The sequence below is a fragment of the Fringilla coelebs genome (assembly GCF_963513975.1).
Source record: "Fringilla coelebs genome assembly, chromosome: 11".
NCBI lineage: Eukaryota > Metazoa > Chordata > Aves > Passeriformes > Fringillidae > Fringilla > Fringilla coelebs.
The window spans coordinates 9,592,556-9,618,586 of NC_140037.1; positions in this window are offsets into that span (position 1 = coordinate 9,592,556).

Below are 26,031 nucleotides of genomic sequence, written 5' to 3' on the forward strand. Positions count from 1 at the left end.
GCTTGCGCAAACTAAAAGGCCCAGGGCTCCGGGCACACTGCAGCTGCAAAGGGCATCCCAGGGGCATCGCAAAACTGCCACAAGCTGGCCTCCTCGAGGGCTTTCTCCTTGGCCCCTGCCCTAACCCTAGGCTGATTGGCTGCCCTGCCTAGGGTTAGGGTTAGGGTTAGGGTTAGGGTTAGGGTTAGGCCTAGGGGTCAGGCTTGCGCAAACTAAAAGGCCCAGGGCTCCGGGCACACTGCAGCTGCAAAGGGCATCCCAGGGGCATCGCAAAACTGCCACAACCTGGCCTCCTCGAGGGTTTTCTCCTTGGCCCCTGCCCTAACCCTAGGCTGATTGGCTGCCCTGCCTAGGGTTAGGGTTAGGGTTAGGGTTAGGCCTAGGGGTCAGGCTTCCGCAAACTAAAAGGCCCAGGGCTCCGGGCACACTGCAGCTGCAAAGGGCATCCCAGGGGCATCGCAAAACTGCCACAAGCTGGCCTCCCTGAGGGCTTTCTCCTTGGCCCCTGCCCTAACCCTAGGCTGATTGGCTGCCCTGCCTAGGGTTAGGGTTAGGGTTACGCCTAGGGGTCAGGCTTGCGCAAACTAAAAGGCCCAGGGCTCCGGGCACACTGCAGCTGCAAAGGGCATCCCAGGGGCATCGCAAAACTGCCACAAGCTGGCCTCCTCGAGGGCTTTCTCCTTGGCCCCTGCCCTAACCCTAGGCTGATTGGCTGCCCTGCCTAGGGTTAGGGTTAGGGTTAGGGTTAGGGTTAGGGTTAGGCCTAGGGGTCAGGCTTGCGCAAACTAAAAGGCCCAGGGCTCCGGGCACACTGCAGCTGCAAAGGGCATCCCAGGGGCATTGCAAAACTGCCACAACCTGGCCTCCTCGAGGGTTTTCTCCTTGGCCCCTGCCCTAACCCTAGGCTGATTGGCTGCCCTGCCTAGGGTTAGGGTTAGGGTTAGGGTTAGGCCTAGGGGTCAGGCTTCCGCAAACTAAAAGGCCCAGGGCTCCGGGCACACTGCAGCTGCAAAGGGCATCCCAGGGGCATCGCAAAACTGCCACAAGCTGGCCTCCCTGAGGACTTTCTCCTTGGCCCCTGCCCTAACCCTAGGCTGATTGGCTGCCCTGCCTAGGGTTAGGGTTAGGGTTACGCCTTGGGGTCAGGCTTGCGCAAACTAAAAGGCCCAGGGCTCCGGGCACACTGCAGCTGCAAAGGGCATCCCAGGGGCATCGCAAAACTGCCACAAGCTGGCCTCCTCGAGGGCTTTCTCCTTGGCCCCTGCCCTAACCCTAGGCTGATTGGCTGCCCTGCCTAGGGTTAGGGTTAGGGTTAGGCATAGGGGTCAGGCTTCCGCAAACTAAAAGGCCCAGGGCTCCGGGCACACTGCAGCTGCAAAGGGCATCCCAGGGGCATCGCAAAACTGCCACAAGCTGGCCTCCTCGAGGGCTTTCTCCTTGGCCCCTGCCCTAACCCTAGGCTGATTGGCTGCCCTGCCTAGGGTTAGGGTTAGGGTTAGGGTTAGGGTTAGGCCTAGGCGTCAGGCTTCCGCAAACTAAAAGGCCCAGGGCTCCGGGCACACTGCAGCTGCAAAGGGCATCCCAGGGGCATCGCAAAACTGCCACAACCTGGCCTTCTCGAGGGCTTTCTCCTTGGCCCCTGCCCTAACCCTAGGCTGATTGGCTGCCCTGCCTAGGGTTAGGGTTAGGGTTAGGGTTAGGGTTAGGCCTAGGCGTCAGGCTTCCGCAAACTAAAAGGCCCAGGGCTCCGGGCACACTGCAGCTGCAAAGGGCATCCCAGGGGCATCGCAAAACTGCCACAAGCTGGCCTCCTCGAGGGCTTTCTCCTTGGCCCCTGCCCTAACCCTAGGCTGATTGGCTGCCCTGCCTAGGGTTAGGGTTAGGGTTACGCCTAGGGGTCAGGCTTGCGCAAACTAAAAGGCCCAGGGCTCCGGGCACACTGCAGCTGCAAAGGGCATCCCAGGGGCATCGCAAAACTGCCACAACCTGGCCTCCTCGAGGGTTTTCTCCTTGGCCCCTGCCCTAACCCTAGGCTGATTGGCTGCCCTGCCTAGGGTTAGGGTTAGGGTTAGGGCTAGGGGTCAGGCTTCCGCAAACTAAAAGGCCCAGGGCTCCGGGCACACTGCAGCTGCAAAGGGCATCCCAGGGGCATCGCAAAACTGCCACAACCTGGCCTCCTCGAGGGCTTTCTCCTTGGCCCCTGCCCTAACCCTAGGCTGATTGGCTGCCCTGCCTAGGGTTAGGGTTAGGGTTAGGGTTAGGGTTACGCCTAGGGGTCAGGCTTGCGGAAATTAAAAGGCCCAGGGCTCCGGGCACACTGCAGCTGCAAAGGGCATCCCAGGGGCATCGCAAAACTGCCACAAGCTGGCCTCCTCGAGGGCTTTCTCCTTGGCCCCTGCCCTAACCCTAGGCTGATTGGCTGCCCTGCCTAGGGTTAGGGTTAGGGTTAGGGTTAGGGTTAGGGTTAGGCCTAGGGGTCAGGCTTGCGCAAACTAAAAGGCCCAGGGCTCCGGGCACACTGCAGCTGCAAAGGGCATCCCAGGGGCATCGCAAAACTGCCACAAGCTGGCCTCCTCGAGGGCTTTCTCCTTGGCCCCCGCCCTAACCCTAGGCTGATTGGCTGCCCTGCCAAGGGTTAGGGTTAGGGTTAGGGTTAGGGTTAGGGTTAGGCCTAGGGGTCAGGCTTGCGCAAACTAAAAGGCCCAGGGCTCCGGGCACACTGCAGCTGCAAAGGGCATCCCAGGGGCATCGCAAAACTGCCACAACCTGGCCTCCTCGAGGGCTTTCTCCTTGGCCCCTGCCCTAACCCTAGGCTGATTGGCTGCCCTGCCTAGGGTTAGGGTTAGGGTTAGGGTTAGGGTTACGCCTAGGGGTCACGCTTGCGCAAACTAAAAGGCCCAGGGCTCCGGGCACACTGCAGCTGCAAAGGGCATCCCAGGGGCATCGCAAAACTGCCACAAGCTGGCCTCCTCGAGGGCTTTCTCCTTGGCCCCTGCCCTAACCCTAGGCTGATTGGCTGCCCTGCCTAGGGTTAGGGTTAGGGTTAGGGTTAGGGTTAGGCCTAGGGGTCAGGCTTCCGCAAACTAAAAGGCCCAGGGCTCCGGGCACACTGCAGCTGCAAAGGGCATCCCAGGGGCATCGCAAAACTGCCACAAGCTGGCCTCCTCGAGGGCTTTCTCCTTGGCCCCTGCCCTAACCCTAGGCTGATTGGCTGCCCTGCCTAGGGTTAGGGTTAGGGTTAGGGTTAGGGTTAGGGTTAGGGTTAGGCCTAGGGGTCAGGCTTGCGCAAACTAAAAGGCCCAGGGCTCCGGGCACACTGCAGCTGCAAAGGGCATCCCAGGGGCATCGCAAAACTGCCACAACCTGGCCTCCTCGAGGGTTTTCTCCTTGGCCCCTGCCCTAACCCTAGGCTGATTGGCTGCCCTGCCTAGGGTTAGGGTTAGGGTTAGGGTTAGGCCTAGGGGTCAGGCTTCCGCAAACTAAAAGGCCCAGGGCTCCGGGCACACTGCAGCTGCAAAGGGCATCCCAGGGGCATCGCAAAACTGCCACAAGCTGGCCTCCCTGAGGGCTTTCTCCTTGGCCCCTGCCCTAACCCTAGGCTGATTGGCTGCCCTGCCTAGGGTTAGGGTTAGGGTTACGCCTAGGGGTCAGGCTTGCGCAAACTAAAAGGCCCAGGGCTCCGGGCACACTGCAGCTGCAAAGGGCATCCCAGGGGCATCGCAAAACTGCCACAAGCTGGCCTTCTCGAGGGCTTTCTCCTTGGCCCCTGCCCTAACCCTAGGCTGATTGGCTGCCCTGCCTAGGGTTAGGGTTAGGGTTAGGGTTAGGGTTAGGGTTAGGCCTAGGGGTCAGGCTTGCGCAAACTAAAAGGCCCAGGGCTCCGGGCACACTGCAGCTGCAAAGGGCATCCCAGGGGCATTGCAAAACTGCCACAACCTGGCCTCCTCGAGGGTTTTCTCCTTGGCCCCTGCCCTAACCCTAGGCTGATTGGCTGCCCTGCCTAGGGTTAGGGTTAGGGTTAGGGTTAGGCCTAGGGGTCAGGCTTCCGCAAACTAAAAGGCCCAGGGCTCCGGGCACACTGCAGCTGCAAAGGGCATCCCAGGGGCATCGCAAAACTGCCACAAGCTGGCCTCCCTGAGGACTTTCTCCTTGGCCCCTGCCCTAACCCTAGGCTGATTGGCTGCCCTGCCTAGGGTTAGGGTTAGGGTTACGCCTTGGCGTCAGGCTTGCGCAAACTAAAAGGCCCAGGGCTCTGGGCACACTGCAGCTGCAAAGGGCATCCCAGGGGCATCGCAAAACTGCCACAAGCTGGCCTCCTCGAGGGCTTTCTCCTTGGCCCCTGCCCTAACCCTAGGCTGATTGGCTGCCCTGCCTAGGGTTAGGGTTAGGGTTAGGCATAGGGGTCAGGCTTCCGCAAACTAAAAGGCCCAGGGCTCCGGGCACACTGCAGCTGCAAAGGGCATCCCAGGGGCATCGCAAAACTGCCACAAGCTGGCCTCCTCGAGGGCTTTCTCCTTGGCCCCTGCCCTAACCCTAGGCTGATTGGCTGCCCTGCCTAGGGTTAGGGTTAGGGTTAGGGTTAGGGTTAGGCCTAGGCGTCAGGCTTCCGCAAACTAAAAGGCCCAGGGCTCCGGGCACACTGCAGCTGCAAAGGGCATCCCAGGGGCATCGCAAAACTGCCACAACCTGGCCTTCTCGAGGGCTTTCTCCTTGGCCCCTGCCCTAACCCTAGGCTGATTGGCTGCCCTGCCTAGGGTTAGGGTTAGGGTTAGGGTTAGGGTTAGGCCTAGGCGTCAGGCTTCCGCAAACTAAAAGGCCCAGGGCTCCGGGCACACTGCAGCTGCAAAGGGCATCCCAGGGGCATCGCAAAACTGCCACAAGCTGGCCTCCTCGAGGGCTTTCTCCTTGGCCCCTGCCCTAACCCTAGGCTGATTGGCTGCCCTGCCTAGGGTTAGGGTTAGGGTTACGCCTAGGGGTCAGGCTTGCGCAAACTAAAAGGCCCAGGGCTCCGGGCACACTGCAGCTGCAAAGGGCATCCCAGGGGCATCGCAAAACTGCCACAACCTGGCCTCCTTGAGGGTTTTCTCCTTGGCCCCTGCCCTAACCCTAGGCTGATTGGCTGCCCTGCCTAGGGTTAGGGTTAGGGTTAGGGCTAGGGGTCAGGCTTCCGCAAACTAAAAGGCCCAGGGCTCCGGGCACACTGCAGCTGCAAAGGGCATCCCAGGGGCATCGCAAAACTGCCACAACCTGGCCTCCTCGAGGGCTTTCTCCTTGGCCCCTGCCCTAACCCTAGGCTGATTGGCTGCCCTGCCTAGGGTTAGGGTTAGGGTTAGGGTTAGGGTTACGCCTAGGGGTCAGGCTTGCGGAAATTAAAAGGCCCAGGGCTCCGGGCACACTGCAGCTGCAAAGGGCATCCCAGGGGCATCGCAAAACTGCCACAAGCTGGCCTCCTCGAGGGCTTTCTCCTTGGCCCCTGCCCTAACCCTAGGCTGATTGGCTGCCCTGCCTAGGGTTAGGGTTAGGGTTAGGGTTAGGGTTAGGGTTAGGCCTAGGGGTCAGGCTTCCGCAAACTAAAAGGCCCAGGGCTCCGGGCACACTGCAGCTGCAAAGGGCATCCCAGGGGCATCGCAAAACTGCCACAAGCTGGCCTCCTCGAGGGCTTTCTCCTTGGCCCCTGCCCTAACCCTAGGCTGATTGGCTGCCCTGCCTAGGGTTAGGGTTAGGGTTAGGGTTAGGGTTAGGGTTAGGGTTAGGGTTAGGCCTAGGGGTCAGGCTTGCGCAAACTAAAAGGCCCAGGGCTCCGGGCACACTGCAGCTGCAAAGGGCATCCCAGGGGCATCGCAAAACTGCCACAACCTGGCCTCCTCGAGGGTTTTCTCCTTGGCCCCTGCCCTAACCCTAGGCTGATTGGCTGCCCTGCCTAGGGTTAGGGTTAGGGTTAGGGTTAGGCCTAGGGGTCAGGCTTCCGCAAACTAAAAGGCCCAGGGCTCCGGGCACACTGCAGCTGCAAAGGGCATCCCAGGGGCATCGCAAAACTGCCACAAGCTGGCCTCCCTGAGGGTTTTCTCCTTGGCCCCTGCCCTAACCCTAGGCTGATTGGCTGCCCTGCCTAGGGTTAGGGTTAGGGTTAGCGTTAGGGTTAGGGTTAGGGTTACGCCTAGTGGTCAGGCTTGCGCAAACTAAAAGGCCCAGGGCTCCGGGCACACTGCAGCTGCAAAGGGCATCCCAGGGGCATCGCAAAACTGCCACAAGCTGGCCTCCTCGAGGGCTTTCTCCTTGGCCCCTGCCCTAACCCTAGGCTGATTGGCTGCCCTGCCTAGGGTTAGGGTTAGGGTTAGGGTTAGGCCTAGGGGTCAGGCTTCCGCAAACTAAAAGGCCCAGGGCTCCGGGCACACTGCAGCTGCAAAGGGCATCCCACGGGCATCGCAAAACTGCCACAACCTGGCCTTCTCGAGGGCTTTCTCCTCGGCCCCTGCCCTAACCCTAGGCTGATTGGCTGCCCTGCCTAGGGTTAGGGTTAGGGTTAGGGTTAGGCCTAGGCGTCAGGCTTCCGCAAACTAAAAGGCCCAGGGCTCCGGGCACACTGCAGCTGCAAAGGGCATCCCAGGGGCATCGCAAAACTGCCACAACCTGGCCTCCTCGAGGGCTTTCTCATTGGCCCCTGCCCTAACCCTAGGCTGATTGGCTGCCCTGCCTAGGGTTAGGGTAAGGGTTAGGGTTAGGGTTAGGCCTAGGGGTCAGGCTTGCGCAAACTAAAAGGCCCAGGGCTCCGGGCACACTGCAGCTGCAAAGGGCATCCCAGGGGCATTGCAAAACTGCCACAACCTGGCCTCCTCGAGGGTTTTCTCCTTGGCCCCTGTCCTAACCCTAGGCTGATTGGCTGCCCTGCCTAGGGTTAGGGTTAGGGTTAGGGTTAGGCCTAGGGGTCAGGCTTCCGCAAACTAAAAGGCCCAGGGCTCCGGGCACACTGCAGCTGCAAAGGGCATCCCAGGGGCATCGCAAAACTGCCACAAGCTGGCCTCCCTGTGGGCTTTCTCCTTAGCCCCTGCCCTAACCCTAGGCTGATTGGCTGCCCTGCCTAGGGTTAGGGTTAGGGTTAGGCCTAGGGGTCAGGCTTGCGCAAACTAAAAGGCCCAGGGCTCCGGGCACACTGCAGCTGCAAAGGGCATCCCAGGGGCATCGCAAAACTGCCACAAGCTGGCCTCCTCGAGGGCTTTCTCCTTGGCCCCTGCCCTAACCCTAGGCTGATTGGCTGCCCTGCCTAGGGTTAGGGTTAGGGTTAGGCCTAGGGGTCAGGCTTCCGCAAACTAAAAGGCCCAGGGCTCCGGGCACACTGCAGCTGCAAAGGGCATCCCAGGGGCATCGCAAAACTGCCACAAACTGGCCTCCTCGAGGGCTTTCTCCTTGGCCCCTGCCCTAACCCTAGGCTGATTGGCTGCCCTGCCTAGGGTTAGGGTTAGGGTTAGGGTTAGGCCTAGGGGTCAGGCTTCCGCAAACTAAAAGGCCCAGGGCTCCGGGCACACTGCAGCTGCAAAGGGCATCCCAGGGGCATCGCAAAACTGCCACAACCTGGCCTCCTCGAGGGCTTTCTCCTTGGCCCCTGCCCTAACCCTAGGCTGATTGGCTGCCCTGCCTAGGGTTAGGGTTAGGGTTAGGGTTAGGGTTAGGGTTAGGGTTAGGCCTAGGGGTCAGGCTTGCGCAAACTAAAAGGCCCAGGGCTCCGGGCACACTGCAGCTGCAAAGGGCATCCCAGGGGCATCGCAAAACTGCCACAAGCTGGCCTCCTCGAGGGCTTTCTCCTTGGCCCCTGCCCTAACCCTAGGCTGATTGGCTGCCCTGCCTAGGGTTAGGGTTAGGGTTAGGGTTAGGGTTAGGCCTAGGGGTCAGGCTTCCGCAAACTAAAAGGCCCAGGGCTCCGGGCACACTGCAGCTGCAAAGGGCATCCCAGGGGCATCGCAAAACTGCCACAAGCTGGCCTCCTCGAGGGCTTTCTCCTTGGCCCCTGCCCTAACCCTAGGCTGATTGGCTGCCCTGCCTAGGGTTAGGGTTAGGGTTAGGGTTAGGGTTAGGGTTAGGCCTAGGGGTCAGGCTTGCGCAAACTAAAAGGCCCAGGGCTCCGGGCACACTGCAGCTGCAAAGGGCATCCCAGGGGCATTGCAAAACTGCCACAACCTGGCCTCCTCGAGGGTTTTCTCCTTGGCCCCTGCCCTAACCCTAGGCTGATTAGCTGCCCTGCCTAGGGTTAGGGTTAGGGTTAGGGTTAGGCCTAGGGGTCAGGCTTCCGCAAACTAAAAGGCCCAGGGCTCCGGGCACACTGCAGCTGCAAAGGGCATCCCAGGGGCATCGCAAAACTGCCACAAGCTGGCCTCCCTGAGGGCTTTCTCCTTGGCCCCTGCCCTAACCCTAGGCTGATTGGCTGCCCTGCCTAGGGTTAGGGTTAGGGTTACGCCTTGGGGTCAGGCTTGCGCAAACTAAAAGGCCCAGGGCTCCGGGCACACTGCAGCTGCAAAGGGCATCCCAGGGGCATCGCAAAACTGCCACAAGCTGGCCTCCTCGAGGGCTTTCTCCTTGGCCCCTGCCCTAACCCTAGGCTGATTGGCTGCCCTGCCTAGGGTTAGGGTTAGGGTTAGGCATAGGGGTCAGGCTTCCGCAAACTAAAAGGCCCAGGGCTCCGGGCACACTGCAGCTGCAAAGGGCATCCCAGGGGCATCGCAAAACTGCCACAAGCTGGCCTCCTCGAGGGCTTTCTCCTTGGCCCCTGCCCTAACCCTAGGCTGATTGGCTGCCCTGCCTAGGGTTAGGGTTAGGGTTAGGGTTAGGGTTAGGCCTAGGCGTCAGGCTTCCGCAAACTAAAAGGCCCAGGGCTCCGGGCACACTGCAGCTGCAAAGGGCATCCCAGGGGCATCGCAAAACTGCCACAACCTGGCCTTCTCGAGGGCTTTCTCCTTGGCCCCTGCCCTAACCCTAGGCTGATTGGCTGCCCTGCCTAGGGTTAGGGTTAGGGTTAGGGTTAGGGTTAGGCCTAGGCGTCAGGCTTCCGCAAACTAAAAGGCCCAGGGCTCCGGGCACACTGCAGCTGCAAAGGGCATCCCAGGGGCATCGCAAAACTGCCACAACCTGGCCTCCTCGAGGGCTTTCTCCTTGGCCCCTGCCCTAACCCTAGGCTGATTGGCTGCCCTGCCTAGGGTTAGGGTTAGGGTTACGCCTAGGGGTCAGGCTTGCGCAAACTAAAAGGCCCAGGGCTCCGGGCACACTGCAGCTGCAAAGGGCATCCCAGGGGCATCGCAAAACTGCCACAACCTGGCCTCCTCGAGGGTTTTCTCCTTGGCCCCTGCCCTAACCCTAGGCTGATTGGCTGCCCTGCCTAGGGTTAGGGTTAGGGTTAGGGCTAGGGGTCAGGCTTCCGCAAACTAAAAGGCCCAGGGCTCCGGGCACACTGCAGCTGCAAAGGGCATCCCAGGGGCATCGCAAAACTGCCACAAGCTGGCCTCCCTGAGGGCTTTCTCCTTGGCCCCTGCCCTAACCCTAGGCTGATTGGCTGCCCTGCCTAGGGTTAGGGTTAGGGTTACGCCTAGGGGTCAGGCTTGCGCAAACTAAAAGGCCCAGGGCTCCGGGCACACTGCAGCTGCAAAGGGCATCCCAGGGGCATCGCAAAACTGCCACAAGCTGGCCTCCTCGAGGGCTTTCTCCTTGGCCCCTGCCCTAACCCTAGGCTGATTGGCTGCCCTGCCTAGGGTTAGGGTTAGGGTTAGGCATAGGGGTCAGGCTTCCGCAAACTAAAAGGCCCAGGGCTCCGGGCACACTGCAGCTGCAAAGGGCATCCCAGGGGCATCGCAAAACTGCCACAAGCTGGCCTCCTCGAGGGCTTTCTCCTTGGCCCCTGCCCTAACCCTAGGCTGATTGGCTGCCCTGCCTAGGGTTAGGGTTAGGGTTAGGGTTAGGGTTAGGGTTAGGCCTAGGGGTCAGGCTTGCGCAAACTAAAAGGCCCAGGGCTCCGGGCACACTGCAGCTGCAAAGGGCATCCCAGGGGCATTGCAAAACTGCCACAACCTGGCCTCCTCGAGGGTTTTCTCCTTGGCCCCTGCCCTAACCCTAGGCTGATTGGCTGCCCTGCCTAGGGTTAGGGTTAGGGTTAGGGTTAGGCCTAGGGGTCAGGCTTCCGCAAACTAAAAGGCCCAGGGCTCCGGGCACACTGCAGCTGCAAAGGGCATCCCAGGGGCATCGCAAAACTGCCACAAGCTGGCCTCCCTGAGGGCTTTCTCCTTGGCCCCTGCCCTAACCCTAGGCTGATTGGCTGCCCTGCCTAGGGTTAGGGTTAGGGTTAGGCCTAGGGGTCAGGCTTGCGCAAACTAAAAGGCCCAGGGCTCCGGGCACACTGCAGCTGCAAAGGGCATCCCAGGGGCATCGCAAAACTGCCACAAGCTGGCCTCCTCGAGGGCTTTCTCCTTGGCCCCTGCCCTAACCCTAGGCTGATTGGCTGCCCTGCCTAGGGTTAGGGTTAGGGTTAGGCCTAGGGGTCAGGCTTGCGCAAACTAAAAGGCCCAGGGCTCCGGGCACACTGCAGCTGCAAAGGGCATCCCAGGGGCATCGCAAAACTGCCACAAGCTGGCCTCCTCGAGGGCTTTCTCCTTGGCCCCTGCCCTAACCCTAGGCTGATTGGCTGCCCTGCCTAGGGTTAGGGTTAGGGTTAGGGTTAGGGTTAGGACTAGGGGTCAGGCTTCCGCAAACTAAAAGGCCCAGCGCTCCGGGCACACTGCAGCTGCAAAGGGCATCCCAGGGGCATCGCAAAACTGCCACAAGCTGGCCTCCTCGAGGGCTTTCTCCTTGGCCCCTGCCCTAACCCTAGGCTGATTGGCTGCCCTGCCTAGGGTTAGGGTTAGGGTTACGCCTAGGGGTCAGGCTTCCGCAAACTAAAAGGCCCAGGGCTCCGGGCACACTGCAGCTGCAAAGGGCATCCCAGGGGCATCGCAAAACTGCCACAAGCTGGCCTCCTCGAGGGCTTTCTCCTTGGCCCCTGCCCTAACCCTAGGCTGATTGGCTGCCCTGCCTAGAGTTAGGGTTAAGGTTAGGGTTAGGCCTAGGGGTCAGGCTTCCGCAAACTAAAAGGCCCAGGGCTCCGGGCACACTGCAGCTGCAAAGGGCATCCCAGGGGCATCGCAAAACTGCCACAACCTGGCCTCCTCGAGGGCTTTCTCCTTGGCCCCTGCCCTAACCCTAGGCTGATTGGCTGCCCTGCCTAGGGTTAGGGTTAGTGTTAGGCCTAGGGGTCAGGCTTCCGCAAACTAAAAGGCCCAGGGCTCCGGGCACACTGCAGCTGCAAAGGGCATCCCAGGGGCATCGCAAAACTGCCACAAGCTGGCCTCCTCGAGGGCTTTCTCCTTGGCCCCTGCCCTAACCCTAGGCTGATTGGCTGCCCTGCCTATGGTTAGGGTTAGGGTTACGCCTAGGGGTCAGGCTTGCGCAAACTAATAGGCCCAGGTCTCCGGGCACACTGCAGCTGCAAAGGGCATCCCAGGGGCATCGCAAAACTGCCACAAGCTGGCCTCCTCGAGGGCTTTCTCCTTGGCCCCTGCCCTAACCCTAGGCTGATTGGCTGCCCTGCCTAGGGTTAGGGTTAGGGTTAGGGCTAGGGTTAGGCCTAGGGGTCAGGCTTCCGCAAACTAAAAGGCCCAGGGCTCCGGGCACACTGCAGCTGCAAAGGGCATCCCAGGGGCATCGCAAAACTGCCACAAGCTGGCCTCCTCGAGGGCTTTCTCCTTGGCCCCTGCCCTAACCCTAGGCTGATTGGCTGCCCTGCCTAGGGTTAGGGTTAGGGTTAGGGTTAGGGTTAGGCCTAGGGGTCAGGCTTGCGCAAACTAAAAGGCCCAGGGCTCCGGGCACACTGCAGCTGCAAAGGGCATCCCAGGGGCATTGCAAAACTGCCACAACCTGGCCTCCTCGAGGGTTTTCTCCTTGGCCCCTGCCCTAACCCTAGGCTGATTGGCTGCCCTGCCTAGGGTTAGGGTTAGGGTTAGGGTTAGGCCTAGGGGTCAGGCTTCCGCAAACTAAAAGGCCCAGGGCTCCGGGCACACTGCAGCTGCAAAGGGCATCCCAGGGGCATCGCAAAACTGCCACAAGCTGGCCTCCTCGAGGGCTTTCTCCTTGGCCCCTGCCCTAACACTAGGCTGATTGGCTGCCCTGCCTAGGGTTAGGGTTAGGGTTAGGGTTAGGCCTAGGGGTCAGGCTTCCGCAAACTAAAAGGCCCAGGGCTCCGGGCACACTGCAGCTGCAAAGGGCATCCCAGGGGCATCGCAAAACTGCCACAACCTGGCCTTCTCGAGGGCTTTCTCCTCGGCCCCTGCCCTAACCCTTGGCTGATTGGCTGCCCTGCCTAGGGTTAGGGTTAGGGTTACGCCTAGGGGTCAGGCTTGCGCAAACTAAAAGGCCCAGGGCTCCGGGCACACTGCAGCTGCAAAGGGCATCCCAGGGGCATCGCAAAACTGCCACAAGCTGGCCTCCCTGAGGGCTTTCTCCTTGGCCCCTGCCCTAACCCTAGGCTGATTGGCTGCCCTGCCTAGGGTTAGGGTTAGGGTTAGGGTTAGGCCTAGGGGTCAGGCTTCCGCAAACTAAAAGGCCCAGCGCTCCGGGCACACTGCAGCTGCAAAGGGCATCCCAGGGGCATCGCAAACCTTCCACAAGCTGGCCTCCTCGAGGGCTTTCTCCTTGGCCCCTGCCCTAACCCTAGGCTGATTGGCTGCCCTGCCTAGGGTTAGGGTTAGGGTTAGGGTTAGGCCTAGGGGTCAGGCTTCCGCAAACTAAAAGGCCCAGGGCTCCGGGCACACTGCAGCTGCAAAGGGCATCCCAGGGGCATCGCAAAACTGCCACAACCTGGCCTTCTCGAGGGCTTTCTCCTTGGCCCCTGCCCTAACCCTAGGCTGATTGGCTGCCCTGCCTAGGGTTAGGGTTAGGGTTAGGGTTAGGGTTAGGGTTAGGGTTAGGCCTAGGGGTCAGGCTTGCGCAAACTAAAAGGCCCAGGCCTCCGGGCACACTGCAGCTGCAAAGGGCATCCCAGGGGCATCGCAAAACTGCCACAACCTGGCCTCCTCGAGGGCTTTCTCCTTGGCCCCTGCCCTAACCCTAGGCTGATTGGCTGCCCTGCCTAGGGTTAGGGTTAGGGTTAGGCCTAGGGGTCAGGCTTCCGCAAACTAAAAGGCCCAGGGCTCCGGGCACACTGCAGCTGCAAAGGGCATCCCAGGGGCATCGCAAAACTGCCACAAGCTGGCCTCCTCGAGGGCTTTCTCCTTGGCCCCTGCCCTAACCCTAGGCTGATTGGCTGCCCTGCCTAGGGTTAGGGTTAGGGTTAGGGTTAGGGTTAGGCCTAGGGGTCAGGCTTCCGCAAACTAAAAGGCCCAGGTCTCCGGGCACACTGCAGCTGCAAAGGGCATCCCAGGGGCATCGCAAAACTGCCACAACCTGGCCTTCTCGAGGGCTTTCTCCTCGGCCCCTGCCCTAACCCTAGGCTGATTGGCTGCCCTGCCTAGGGTTAGGGTTAGGGTTACGCCTAGGGGTCAGGCTTGCGCAAACTAAAAGGCCCAGGGCTCCGGGCACACTGCAGCTGCAAAGGGCATCCCAGGGGCATCGCAAAACTGCCACAAGCTGGCCTCCCTGAGGGCTTTCTCCTTGGCCCCTGCCCTAACCCTAGGCTGATTGGCTGCCCTGCCTAGGGTTAGGGTTAGGGTTAGGGTTAGGGTTACGCCTAGGGGTCAGGCTTGCGCAAACTAAAAGGCCCAGGGCTCCGGGCACACTGCAGCTGCAAAGGGCATCCCAGGGGCATCGCAAAACTGCCACAAGCTGGCCTCCTCGAGGGCTTTCTCCTTGGCCCCTGCCCTAACCCTAGGCTGATTGGCTGCCCTGCCTAGGGTTAGGGTTAGGGTTAGGCCTAGGGGTCAGGCTTGCGCAAACTAAAAGGCCCAGGGCTCCGGGCACACTGCAGCTGCAAAGGGCATCCCAGGGGCATCGCAAAACTGCCACAAGCTGGCCTCCTCGAGGGCTTTCTCCTTGGCCCCTGCCCTAACCCTAGGCTGATTGGCTGCCCTGCCTAGGGTTAGGGTTAGGGTTAGGGTTAGGGTTAGGACTAGGGGTCAGGCTTCCGCAAACTAAAAGGCCCAGCGCTCCGGGCACACTGCAGCTGCAAAGGGCATCCCAGGGGCATCGCAAACCTGCCACAAGCTGGCCTCCTCGAGGGCTTTCTCCTTGGCCCCTGCCCTAACCCTAGGCTGATTGGCTGCCCTGCCTAGGGTTAGGGTTAGGGTTACGCCTAGGGGTCAGGCTTCCGCAAACTAAAAGGCCCAGGGCTCCGGGCACACTGCAGCTGCAAAGGGCATCCCAGGGGCATCGCAAAACTGCCACAAGCTGGCCTCCTCGAGGGCTTTCTCCTTGGCCCCTGCCCTAACCCTAGGCTGATTGGCTGCCCTGCCTAGAGTTAGGGTTAAGGTTAGGGTTAGGCCTAGGGGTCAGGCTTCCGCAAACTAAAAGGCCCAGGGCTCCGGGCACACTGCAGCTGCAAAGGGCATCCCAGGGGCATCGCAAAACTGCCACAACCTGGCCTCCTCGAGGGCTTTCTCCTTGGCCCCTGCCCTAACCCTAGGCTGATTGGCTGCCCTGCCTAGGGTTAGGGTTAGTGTTAGGCCTAGGGGTCAGGCTTCCGCAAACTAAAAGGCCCAGGGCTCCGGGCACACTGCAGCTGCAAAGGGCATCCCAGGGGCATCGCAAAACTGCCACAAGCTGGCCTCCTCGAGGGCTTTCTCCTTGGCCCCTGCCCTAACCCTAGGCTGATTGGCTGCCCTGCCTATGGTTAGGGTTAGGGTTACGCCTAGGGGTCAGGCTTGCGCAAACTAATAGGCCCAGGTCTCCGGGCACACTGCAGCTGCAAAGGGCATCCCAGGGGCATCGCAAAACTGCCACAAGCTGGCCTCCTCGAGGGCTTTCTCCTTGGCCCCTGCCCTAACCCTAGGCTGATTGGCTGCCCTGCCTAGGGTTAGGGTTAGGGTTAGGGCTAGGGTTAGGCCTAGGGGTCAGGCTTCCGCAAACTAAAAGGCCCAGGGCTCCGGGCACACTGCAGCTGCAAAGGGCATCCCAGGGGCATCGCAAAACTGCCACAAGCTGGCCTCCTCGAGGGCTTTCTCCTTGGCCCCTGCCCTAACACTAGGCTGATTGGCTGCCCTGCCTAGGGTTAGGGTTAGGGTTAGGGTTAGGCCTAGGGGTCAGGCTTCCGCAAACTAAAAGGCCCAGGGCTCCGGGCACACTGCAGCTGCAAAGGGCATCCCAGGGGCATCGCAAAACTGCCACAACCTGGCCTTCTCGAGGGCTTTCTCCTCGGCCCCTGCCCTAACCCTAGGCTGATTGGCTGCCCTGCCTAGGGTTAGGGTTAGGGTTACGCCTAGGGGTCAGGCTTGCGCAAACTAAAAGGCCCAGGGCTCCGGGCACACTGCAGCTGCAAAGGGCATCCCAGGGGCATCGCAAAACTGCCACAAGCTGGCCTCCTCGAGGGCTTTCTCCTTGGCCCCTGCCCTAACCCTAGGCTGATTGGCTGCCCTGCCTAGGGTTAGGGTTAGGGTTAGGGTTAGGCCTAGGGGTCAGGCTTCCGCAAACTAAAAGGCCCAGGGCTCCGGGCACACTGCAGCTGCAAAGGGCATCCCAGGGGCATCGCAAAACTGCCACAACCTGGCCTCCTCGAGGGCTTTCTCCTTGGCCCCTGCCCTAACCCTAGGCTGATTGGCTGCCCTGCCTAGGGTTAGGGTTAGGGTTAGGGTTAGGCCTAGGGGTCAGGCTTCCGCAAACTAAAAGGCCCAGGGCTCCGGGCACACTGCAGCTGCAAAGGGCATCCCAGGGGCATCGCAAAACTGCCACAACCTGGCCTTCTCGAGGGCTTTCTCCTTGGCCCCTGCCCTAACCCTAGGCTGATTGGCTGCCCTGCCTAGGGTTAGGGTTAGGGTTAGGGTTAGGGTTAGGGTTAGGGTTAGGCCTAGGGGTCAGGCTTGCGCAAACTAAAAGGCCCAGGGCTCCGGGCACACTGCAGCTGCAAAGGGCATCCCAGGGGCATCGCAAAACTGCCACAAGCTGGCCTCCTCGAGGGCTTTCTCCTTGGCCCCTGCCCTAACCCTAGGCTGATTGGCTGCCCTGCCTAGGGTTAGGGTTAGGGTTAGGCCTAGGGGTCAGGCTTCCGCAAACTAAAAGGCCCAGGGCTCCGGGCACACTGCAGCTGCAAAGGGCATCCCAGGGGCATCGCAAAACTGCCACAACCTGGCCTCCTCGAGGGTTTTCTCCTTGGCCCCTGCCCTAACCCTAGGCTGATTGGCTGCCCTGCCTAGGGTTAGGGTTAGGGTTAGGGTTAGGCCTAGGGGTCAGGCTTCCGCAAACTAAAAGGCCCAGGTCTCCGGGCACACTGCAGCTGCAAAGGGCATCCCAGGGGCATCGCAAAACTGCCACAACCTGGCCTTCTCGAGGGCTTTCTCCTCGGCCCCTGCCCTAACCCTAGGCTGATTGGCTGCCCTGCCTAGGGTTAGGGTTAGGGTTACGCCTAGGGGTCAGGCTTGCGCAAACTAAAAGGCCCAGGGCTCCGGGCACACTGCAGCTGCAAAGGGCATCCCAGGGGCATCGCAAAACTGCCACAAGCTGGCCTCCTCGAGGGCTTTCTCCTTGGCCCCTGCCCTAACCCTAGGCTGATTGGCTGCCCTGCCTAGGGTTAGGGTTAGGGTTAGGCCTAGGGGTCAGGCTTCCGCAAACTAAAAGGCCCAGGGCTCCGGGCACACTGCAGCTGCAAAGGGCATCCCAGGGGCATCGCAAAACTGCCACAAGCTGGCCTTCTCGAGGGCTTTCTCCTCGGCCCCTGCCCTAACCCTAGGCTGATTGGCTGCCCTGCCTAGGGTTAGGGTTAGGGTTACGCCTAGGGGTCAGGCTTGCGCAAACTAAAAGGCCCAGGGCTCCGGGCACACTGCAGCTGCAAAGGGCATCCCAGGGGCATCGCAAAACTGCCACAAGCTGGCCTCCTCGAGGGCTTTCTCCTTGGCCCCTGCCCTAACCCTAGGCTGATTGGCTGCCCTGCCTAGGGTTAGGGTTAGGGTTAGGGTTAGGGTTAGGGTTAGGGTTAGGGTTAGGGTTAGGGTTAGGCCTAGGGGTCAGGCTTGCGCAAACTAAAAGGCCCAGGGCTCCGGGCACACTGCAGCTGCAAAGGGCATCCCAGGGGCATCGCAAAACTGCCACAACCTGGCCTTCTCGAGGGCTTTCTCCTTGGCCCCTGCCCTAACCCTAGGCTGATTGGCTGCCCTGCCTAGGGTTAGGGTTAGGGTTAGGGTTAGGGTTAGGCCTAGGCGTCAGGCTTGCGCAAACTAAAAGGCCCAGGGCTCCGGGCACACTGCAGCTGCAAAGGGCATCCCAGGGGCATCGCAAAACTGCCACAAGCTGGCCTCCTCGAGGGCTTTCTCCTTGGCCCCTGCCCTAACCCTAGGCTGATTGGCTGCCCTGCCTAGGGTTAGGGTTAGGGTTAGGGTTAGGGTTAGGGTTAGGCCTAGGGGTCAGGCTTCCGCAAACTAAAAGGCCCAGGGCTCTGGGCACACTGCAGCTGCAAAGGGCATCCCAGGGGCATCGCAAAACTGCCACAAGCTGGCCTCCTCGAGGGCTTTCTCCTTGGCCCCTGCCCTAACCCTAGGCTGATTGGCTGCCCTGCCTAGGGTTAGGGTTAGGGTTAGGGTTAGGGTTAGGCCTAGGGGTCAGGCTTGCGCAAACTAAAAGGCCCAGGGCTCCGGGCACACTGCAGCTGCAAAGGGCATCCCAGGGGCATTGCAAAACTGCCACAACCTGGCCTCCTCGAGGGTTTTCTCCTTGGCCCCTGCCCTAACCCTAGGCTGATTGGCTGCCCTGCCTAGGGTTAGGGTTAGGGTTAGGGTTAGGCCTAGGCGTCAGGCTTCCGCAAACTAAAAGGCCCAGGTCTCCGGGCACACTGCAGCTGCAAAGGGCATCCCAGGGGCATCGCAAAACTGCCACAAGCTGGCCTCCCTGAGGGCTTTCTCCTTGGCCCCTGCCCTAACCCTAGGCTGATTGGCTGCCCTGCCTAGGGTTAGGGTTAGGGTTACGCCTAGGGGTCAGGCTTGCGCAAACTAAAAGGCCCAGGGCTCCGGGCACACTGCAGCTGCAAAGGGCATCCCAGGGGCATCGCAAAACTGCCACAACCTGGTTTCCTTGAGGGCTTTCTCCTTGGCCCCTGCCCTAACCCTAGGCTGATTGGCTGCCCTGCCTAGGGTTAGGGTTAGGGTTAGGGTTACGCCTAGGGGTCAGGCTTCCGCAAACTAAAAGGCCCAGGGCTCCAGGCACACTGCAGCTGCAAAGGGCATCCCAGGGGCATCGCAAAACTGCCACAACCTGGCCTTCTCGAGGGCTTTCTCCTTGGCCCCTGCCCTAACCCTAGGCTGATTGGCTGCCCTGCCTAGGGTTAGGGTTAGGGTTAGGGTTAGGGTTAGGCCTAGGCGTCAGGCTTGCGCAAACTAAAAGGCCCAGGGCTCCGGGCACACTGCAGCTGCAAAGGGCATCCCAGGGGCATCGCAAAACTGCCACAAGCTGGCCTCCTCGAGGGCTTTCTCCTTGGCCCCTGCCCTAACCCTAGGCTGATTGGCTGCCCTGCCTAGGGTTAGGGTTAGGGTTAGGGTTAGGGTTAGGGTTAGGCCTAGGGGTCAGGCTTCCGCAAACTAAAAGGCCCAGGGCTCCGGGCGCACTGCAGCTGCAAAGGGCATCCCAGGGGCATCGCAAAACTGCCACAAGCTGGCCTCCTCGAGGGCTTTCTCCTTGGCCCCTGCCCTAACCCTAGGCTGATTGGCTGCCCTGCCTAGGGTTAGGGTTAGGGTTAGGGTTAGGGTTAGGCCTAGGGGTCAGGCTTCCGCAAACTAAAAGGCCCAGGGCTCCGGGCACACTGCAGCTGCAAAGGGCATCCCAGGGGCATCGCAAAACTGCCACAAGCTGGCCTCCCTGAGGGCTTTCTCCTTGGCCCCTGCCCTAACCCTAGGCTGATTGGCTGCCCTGCCTAGGGTTAGGGTTAGGGTTACGCCTAGGGGTCAGGCTTGCGCAAACTAAAAGGCCCAGGGCTCCGGGCACACTGCAGCTGCAAAGGGCATCCCAGGGGCATCGCAAAACTGCCACAACCTGGTTTCCTTGAGGGCTTTCTCCTTGGCCCCTGCCCTAACCCTAGGCTGATTGGCTGCCCTGCCTAGGGTTAGGGTTAGGGTTAGGGTTAGGCCTAGGGGTCAGGCTTCCGCAAACTAAAAGGCCCAGCGCTCCGGGCACACTGCAGCTGCAAAGGGCATCCCAGGGGCATCGCAAACCTGCCACAAGCTGGCCTCCTCGAGGGCTTTCTCCTTGGCCCCTGCCCTAACCCTAGGCTGATTGGCTGCCCTGCCTAGGGTTAGGGTTAGGGTTACACCTAGGGGTCAGGCTTGCGCAAACTAAAAGGCCCAGGGCTCCGGGCACACTGCAGCTGCAAAGGGCATCCCAGGGGCATCGCAAAACTGCCACTAGCTGGCCTCCTCGAGGGCTTTCTCCTTGGCCCCTGCTCTAACCCTAGGCTGATTGGCTGCCCTGCCTAGGGTTAGGGTTACGCCTAGGGGTCAGGCTTCCGCAAACTAAAAGGCCCAGGGCTCCGGGCACACTGCAGCTGCAAAGGGCATCCCAGGGGCATCGCAAAACTGCCACAAGCTGGCCTCCTCGAGGGCTTTCTCCTTGGCCCCTGCCCTAACCCTAGGCTGATTGGCTGCCCTGCCTAGGGTTAGGGTTAGGGTTACGCCTAGGGGTCAGGCTTCCGCAAACTAAAAGGCCCAGGGCTCCGGGCACACTGCAGCTGCAAAGGGCATCCCAGGGGCATCGCAAAACTGCCACAAGCTGGCCTCCTCGAGGGCTTTCTCCTTGGCCCCTGCCCTAACCCTAGGCTGATTGGCTGCCCTGCCTAGGGTTAGGGTTAGGGTTAGGGTTAGGCCTAGGGGTCAGGCTTCCGCAAACTAAAAGGCCCAGGGCTCCGGGCACACTGCAGCTGCAAAGGGCATCCCAGGGGCATCGCAAACCTGCCACAAGCTGGCCTCCTCGAGGGCTTTCTCCTTGGCCCCTGCCCTAACCCTAGGCTGATTGGCTGCCCTGCCTAGGGTTAGGGTTAGGGTTACACCTAGGGGTCAGGCTTGCGCAAACTAAAAGGCTCAGGGCTCCGGGCACACTGCAGCTGCAAAGGGCATCCCAGGGGCATCGCAAAACTGCCACAACCTGGCCTCCTCGAGGGCTTTCTCCTTGGCCCCTGCTCTAACCCTAGGCTGATTGGCTGCCCTGCCTAGGGTTAGGGTTAGGCCTAGGGGTCAGGCTTCCGCAAACTAAAAGGCCCAGGGCTCCGGGCACACTGCAGCTGCAAAGGGCATCCCAGGGGCATCGCAAAACTGCCACAAGCTGGCCTCCTCGAGGGCTTTCTCCTTGGCCCCTGCCCTAACCCTAGGCTGATTGGCTGCCCTGCCTAGGGTTAGGGTTAGGGTTAGGGTTAGGCCTAGGGGTCAGGCTTCCGCAAACTAAAAGGCCCAGGGCTCCGGGCACACTGCAGCTGCAAAGGGCATCCCAGGGGCATCGCAAAACTGCCACAAGCTGGCCTCCTCGAGGGCTTTCTCCTTGGCCCCTGCCCTAACCCTAGGCTGATTGGCTGCCCTGCCTAGGGTTAGGGTTAGGGTTAGGGTTAGGGTTAGGGTTAGGGTTAGGGTTAGGGTTAGGGTTAGGGTTAGGGTTAGGCCTAGGGGTCAGGCTTGCGCAAACTAAAAGGCCCAGGGCTCCGGGCACACTGCAGCTGCAAAGGGCATCCCAGGGGCATCGCAAAACTGCCACAACCTGGCCTTCTCGAGGGCTTTCTCCTTGGCCCCTGCCCTAACCCTAGGCTGATTGGCTGCCCTGCCTAGGGTTAGGGTTAGGGTTAGGGTTAGGGTTAGGCCTAGGCGTCAGGCTTCCGCAAACTAAAAGGCCCAGGGCTCCGGGCACACTGCAGCTGCAAAGGGCATCCCAGGGGCATCGCAAAACTGCCACAAGCTGGCCTCCTCGAGGGCTTTCTCCTTGGCCCCTGCCCTAACCCTAGGCTGATTGGCTGCCCTGCCTAGGGTTAGGGTTAGGGTTACGCCTAGGGGTCAGGCTTGCGCAAACTAAAAGGCCCAGGGCTCCGGGCACACTGCAGCTGCAAAGGGCATCCCAGGGGCATCGCAAAACTGCCACAACCTGGTTTCCTTGAGGGCTTTCTCCTTGGCCCCTGCCCTAACCCTAGGCTGATTGGCTGCCCTGCCTAGGGTTAGGGTTAGGGTTAGGGTTACGCCTAGGGGTCAGGCTTCCGCAAACTAAAAGGCCCAGGGCTCCAGGCACACTGCAGCTGCAAAGGGCATCCCAGGGGCATCGCAAAACTGCCACAACCTGGCCTTCTCGAGGGCTTTCTCCTTGGCCCCTGCCCTAACCCTAGGCTGATTGGCTGCCCTGCCTAGGGTTAGGGTTAGGGTTAGGGTTAGGGTTAGGCCTAGGCGTCAGGCTTGCGCAAACTAAAAGGCCCAGGGCTCCGGGCACACTGCAGCTGCAAAGGGCATCCCAGGGGCATCGCAAAACTGCCACAAGCTGGCCTCCTCGAGGGCTTTCTCCTTGGCCCCTGCCCTAACCCTAGGCTGATTGGCTGCCCTGCCTAGGGTTAGGGTTAGGGTTAGGGTTCGGGTTAGGCCTAGGGGTCAGGCTTCCGCAAACTAAAAGGCCCAGGGCTCCGGGCACACTGCAGCTGCAAAGGGCATCCCAGGGGCATTGCAAAACTGCCACAAGCTGGCCTCCCTGAGGGCTTTCTCCTTGGCCCCTGCCCTAACCCTAGGCTGATTGGCTGCCCTGCCTAGGGTTAGGGTTAGGGTTACGCCTAGGGGTCAGGCTTGCGCAAACTAAAAGGCCCAGGGCTCCGGGCACACTGCAGCTGCAAAGGGCATCCCAGGGGCATCGCAAAACTGCCACAACCTGGTTTCCTTGAGGGCTTTCTCCTTGGCCCCTGCCCTAACCCTAGGCTGATTGGCTGCCCTGCCTAGGGTTAGGGTTAGGGTTAGGGTTAGGGTTACGCCTAGGGGTCAGGCTTCCGCAAACTAAAAGGCCCAGGGCTCCGGGCACACTGCAGCTGCAAAGGGCATCCCAGGGGCATCGCAAAACTGCCACAACCTGGCCTTCTCGAGGGCTTTCTCCTTGGCCCCTGCCCTAACCCTAGGCTGATTGGCTGCCCTGCCTAGGGTTAGGGTTAGGGTTAGGGTTAGGGTTAGGCCTAGGCGTCAGGCTTCCGCAAACTAAAAGGCCCAGGGCTCCGGGCACACTGCAGCTGCAAAGGGCATCCCAGGGGCATCGCAAAACTGCCACAAGCTGGCCTCCTCGAGGGCTTTCTCCTTGGCCCCTGCCCTAACCCTAGGCTGATTGGCTGCCCTGCCTAGGGTTAGGGTTAGGGTTACGCCTAGGGGTCAGGCTTGCGCAAACTAAAAGGCCCAGGGCTCCGGGCACACTGCAGCTGCAAAGGGCATCCCAGGGGCATCGCAAAACTGCCACAACCTGGTTTCCTTGAGGGCTTTCTCCTTGGCCCCTGCCCTAACCCTAGGCTGATTGGCTGCCCTGCCTAGGGTTAGGGTTAGGGTTAGGGTTACGCCTAGGGGTCAGGCTTCCGCAAACTAAAAGGCCCAGGGCTCCAGGCACACTGCAGCTGCAAAGGGCATCCCAGGGGCATCGCAAAACTGCCACAACCTGGCCTTCTCGAGGGCTTTCTCCTTGGCCCCTGCCCTAACCCTAGGCTGATTGGCTGCCCTGCCTAGGGTTAGGGTTAGGGTTAGGGTTAGGGTTAGGCCTAGGCGTCAGGCTTGCGCAAACTAAAAGGCCCAGGGCTCCGGGCACACTGCAGCTGCAAAGGGCATCCCAGGGGCATCGCAAAACTGCCACAAGCTGGCCTCCTCGAGGGCTTTCTCCTTGGCCCCTGCCCTAACCCTAGGCTGATTGGCTGCCCTGCCTAGGGTTAGGGTTAGGGTTAGGGTTAGGGTTAGGCCTAGGGGTCAGGCTTCCGCAAACTAAAAGGCCCAGGGCTCCGGGCACACTGCAGCTGCAAAGGGCATCCCAGGGGCATTGCAAAACTGCCACAAGCTGGCCTCCCTGAGGGCTTTCTCCTTGGCCCCTGCCCTAACCCTAGGCTGATTGGCTGCCCTGCCTAGGGTTAGGGTTAGGGTTACGCCTAGGGGTCAGGCTTGCGCAAACTAAAAGGCCCAGGGCTCCGGGCACACTGCAGCTGCAAAGGGCATCCCAGGGGCATCGCAAAACTGCCACAACCTGGTTTCCTCGAGGGCTTTCTCCTTGGCCCCTGCCCTAACCCTAGGCTGATTGGCTGCCCTGCCTAGGGTTAGGGTTAGGGTTAGGGTTAGGGTTACGCCTAGGGGTCAGGCTTCCGCAAACTAAAAGGCCCAGGGCTCCGGGCACACTGCAGCTGCAAAGGGCATCCCAGGGGCATCGCAAAACTGCCACAAGCTGGCCTCCTCGAGGGCTTTCTCCTTGGCCCCTGCCCTAACCCTAGGCTGATTGGCTGCCCTGCCTAGGGTTAGGGTTAGGGTTAGGGTTAGGCCTAGGGGTCAGGCTTCCGCAAACTAAAAGGCCCAGCGCTCCGGGCACACTGCAGCTGCAAAGGGCATCCCAGGGGCATCGCAAACCTGCCACAAGCTGGCCTCCTCGAGGGCTTTCTCCTTGGCCCCTGCCCTAACCCTAGGCTGATTGGCTGCCCTGCCTAGGGTTAGGGTTAGGGTTACACCTAGGGGTCAGGCTTGCGCAAACTAAAAGGCCCAGGGCTCCGGGCACACTGCAGCTGCAAAGGGCATCCCAGGGGCATCGCAAAACTGCCACAACCTGGCCTCCTCGAGGGCTTTCTCCTTGGCCCCTGCCCTAACCCTAGGCTGATTGGCTGCCCTGCCTAGGGTTAGGGTTAGGGTTAGGGTTAGGCCTAGGGGTCAGGCTTCCGCAAACTAAAAGGCCCAGGGCTCCGGGCACACTGCAGCTGCAAAGGGCATCCCAGGGGCATCGCAAAACTGCCACAAGCTGGCCTCCTCGAGGGCTTTCTCCTTGGCCCCTGCCCTAACCCTAGGCTGATTGGCTGCCCTGCCTAGGGTTAGGGTTAGGGTTAGGCCTAGGGGTCAGGCTTCCGCAAACTAAAAGGCCCAGGGCTCCGGGCACACTGCAGCTGCAAAGGGCATCCCAGGGGCATCGCAAAACTGCCACAACCTGGCCTCCTCGAGGGCTTTCTCCTTGGCCCCTGCCCTAACCCTAGGCTGATTGGCTGCCCTGCCTAGGGTTAGGGTTAGGGTTAGGGTTACGCCTAGGGGTCAGGCTTCCGCAAAATAAAAGGCCCAGGGCTCCAGGCACACTGCAGCTGCAAAGGGCATCCCAGGGGCATTGCAAACCTGCCACAAGCTGGCCTCCCTGAGGGCTTTCTCCTTGGCCCCTGCCCTAACCCTAGGCTGATTGGCTGCCCTGCCTTGGGTTAGGGTTAGGGTTAGGGTTAGGGTTAGGCCTAGGGGTCAGGCTTCCGCAAACTAAAAGGCCCAGGGCTCCGGGCACACTGCAGCTACAAAGGGCATCCCAGGGGCATCGCAAAACTGCCACAACCTGGCCTCCTCGAGGGCTTTCTCCTTGGCCCCTGCCCTAACCCTAGGCTGATTGGCTGCCCTGCCTAGGGTTAGGGTTAGGGTTAGGGTTAGGCCTAGGGGTCAGGCTTGCGCAAACTAAAAGGCCCAGGGCTCCGGGCACACTGCAGCTGCAAAGGGCATCCCAGGGGCATCGCAAAACTGCCACAAGCTGGCCTCCTCGAGGGCTTTCTCCTTGGCCCCTGCCCTAACCCTAGGCTGATTGGCTGCCCTGCCTAGGGTTAGGGTTAGGGTTAGGGTTAGGGTTAGGGTTAGGCCTAGGGGTCAGGCTTCCGCAAACTAAAAGGCCCAGGGCTCCGGGCACACTGCAGCTGCAAAGGGCATCCCAGGGGCATCGCAAAACTGCCACAAGCTGGCCTCCTCAAGGGCTTTCTCCTTGGCCCCTGCCCTAACCCTAGGCTGATTGGCTGCCCTGCCTAGGGTTAGGGTTAGGGTTAGGGTTAGGGTTAGGCCTAGGGGTCAGGCTTCCGCAAACTAAAAGGCCCAGGGCTCCGGGCACACTGCAGCTGCAAAGGGCATCCCAGGGGCATCGCAAAACTGCCACAAGCTGGCCTCCTCGAGGGCTTTCTCCTTGGCCCCTGCCCTAACCCTAGGCTGATTGGCTGCCCTGCCTAGGGTTAGGGTTAGGGTTAGGGTTAGGGGTCAGGCTTCCGCAAACTAAAAGGCCCAGGGCTCCGGGCACACTGCAGCTGCAAAGGGCATCCCAGGGGCATCGCAAAACTGCCACAAGCTGGCCTCCTCGAGGGCTTTCTCCTTGGCCCCTGCCCTAACCCTAGGCTGATTGGCTGCCCTGCCTAGGGTTAGGGTTAGGGTTAGGGTTAGGGTTAGGGTTACGCCTAGGGGTCAGGCTTCCGCAAACTAAAAGGCCCAGGGCTCCGGGCACACTGCAGCTGCAAAGGGCATCCCAGGGGCATCGCAAAACTGCCACAAGCTGGCCTCCTCGAGGGCTTTCTCCTTGGCCCCTGCCCTAACCCTAGGCTGATTGGCTGCCCTGCCTAGGGTTAGGGTTAGGGTTAGGGTTAGGGTTAGGGTTAGGCCTAGGGGTCAGGCTTCCGCAAACTAAAAGGCCCAGGGCTCCGGGCACACTGCAGCTGCAAAGGGCATCCCAGGGGCATCGCAAAACTGCCACAAGCTGGCCTCCTCGAGGGCTTTCTCCTTGGCCCCTGCCCTAACCCTAGGCTGATTGGCTGCCCTGCCTAGGTTTAGGGTTAGGGTTAGGGTTAGGGTTAGGGTTAGGCCTAGGGGTCAGGCTTCCGCAAACTAAAAGGCCCAGGGCTCCGGGCACACTGCAGCTGCAAAGGGCATCCCAGGGGCATCG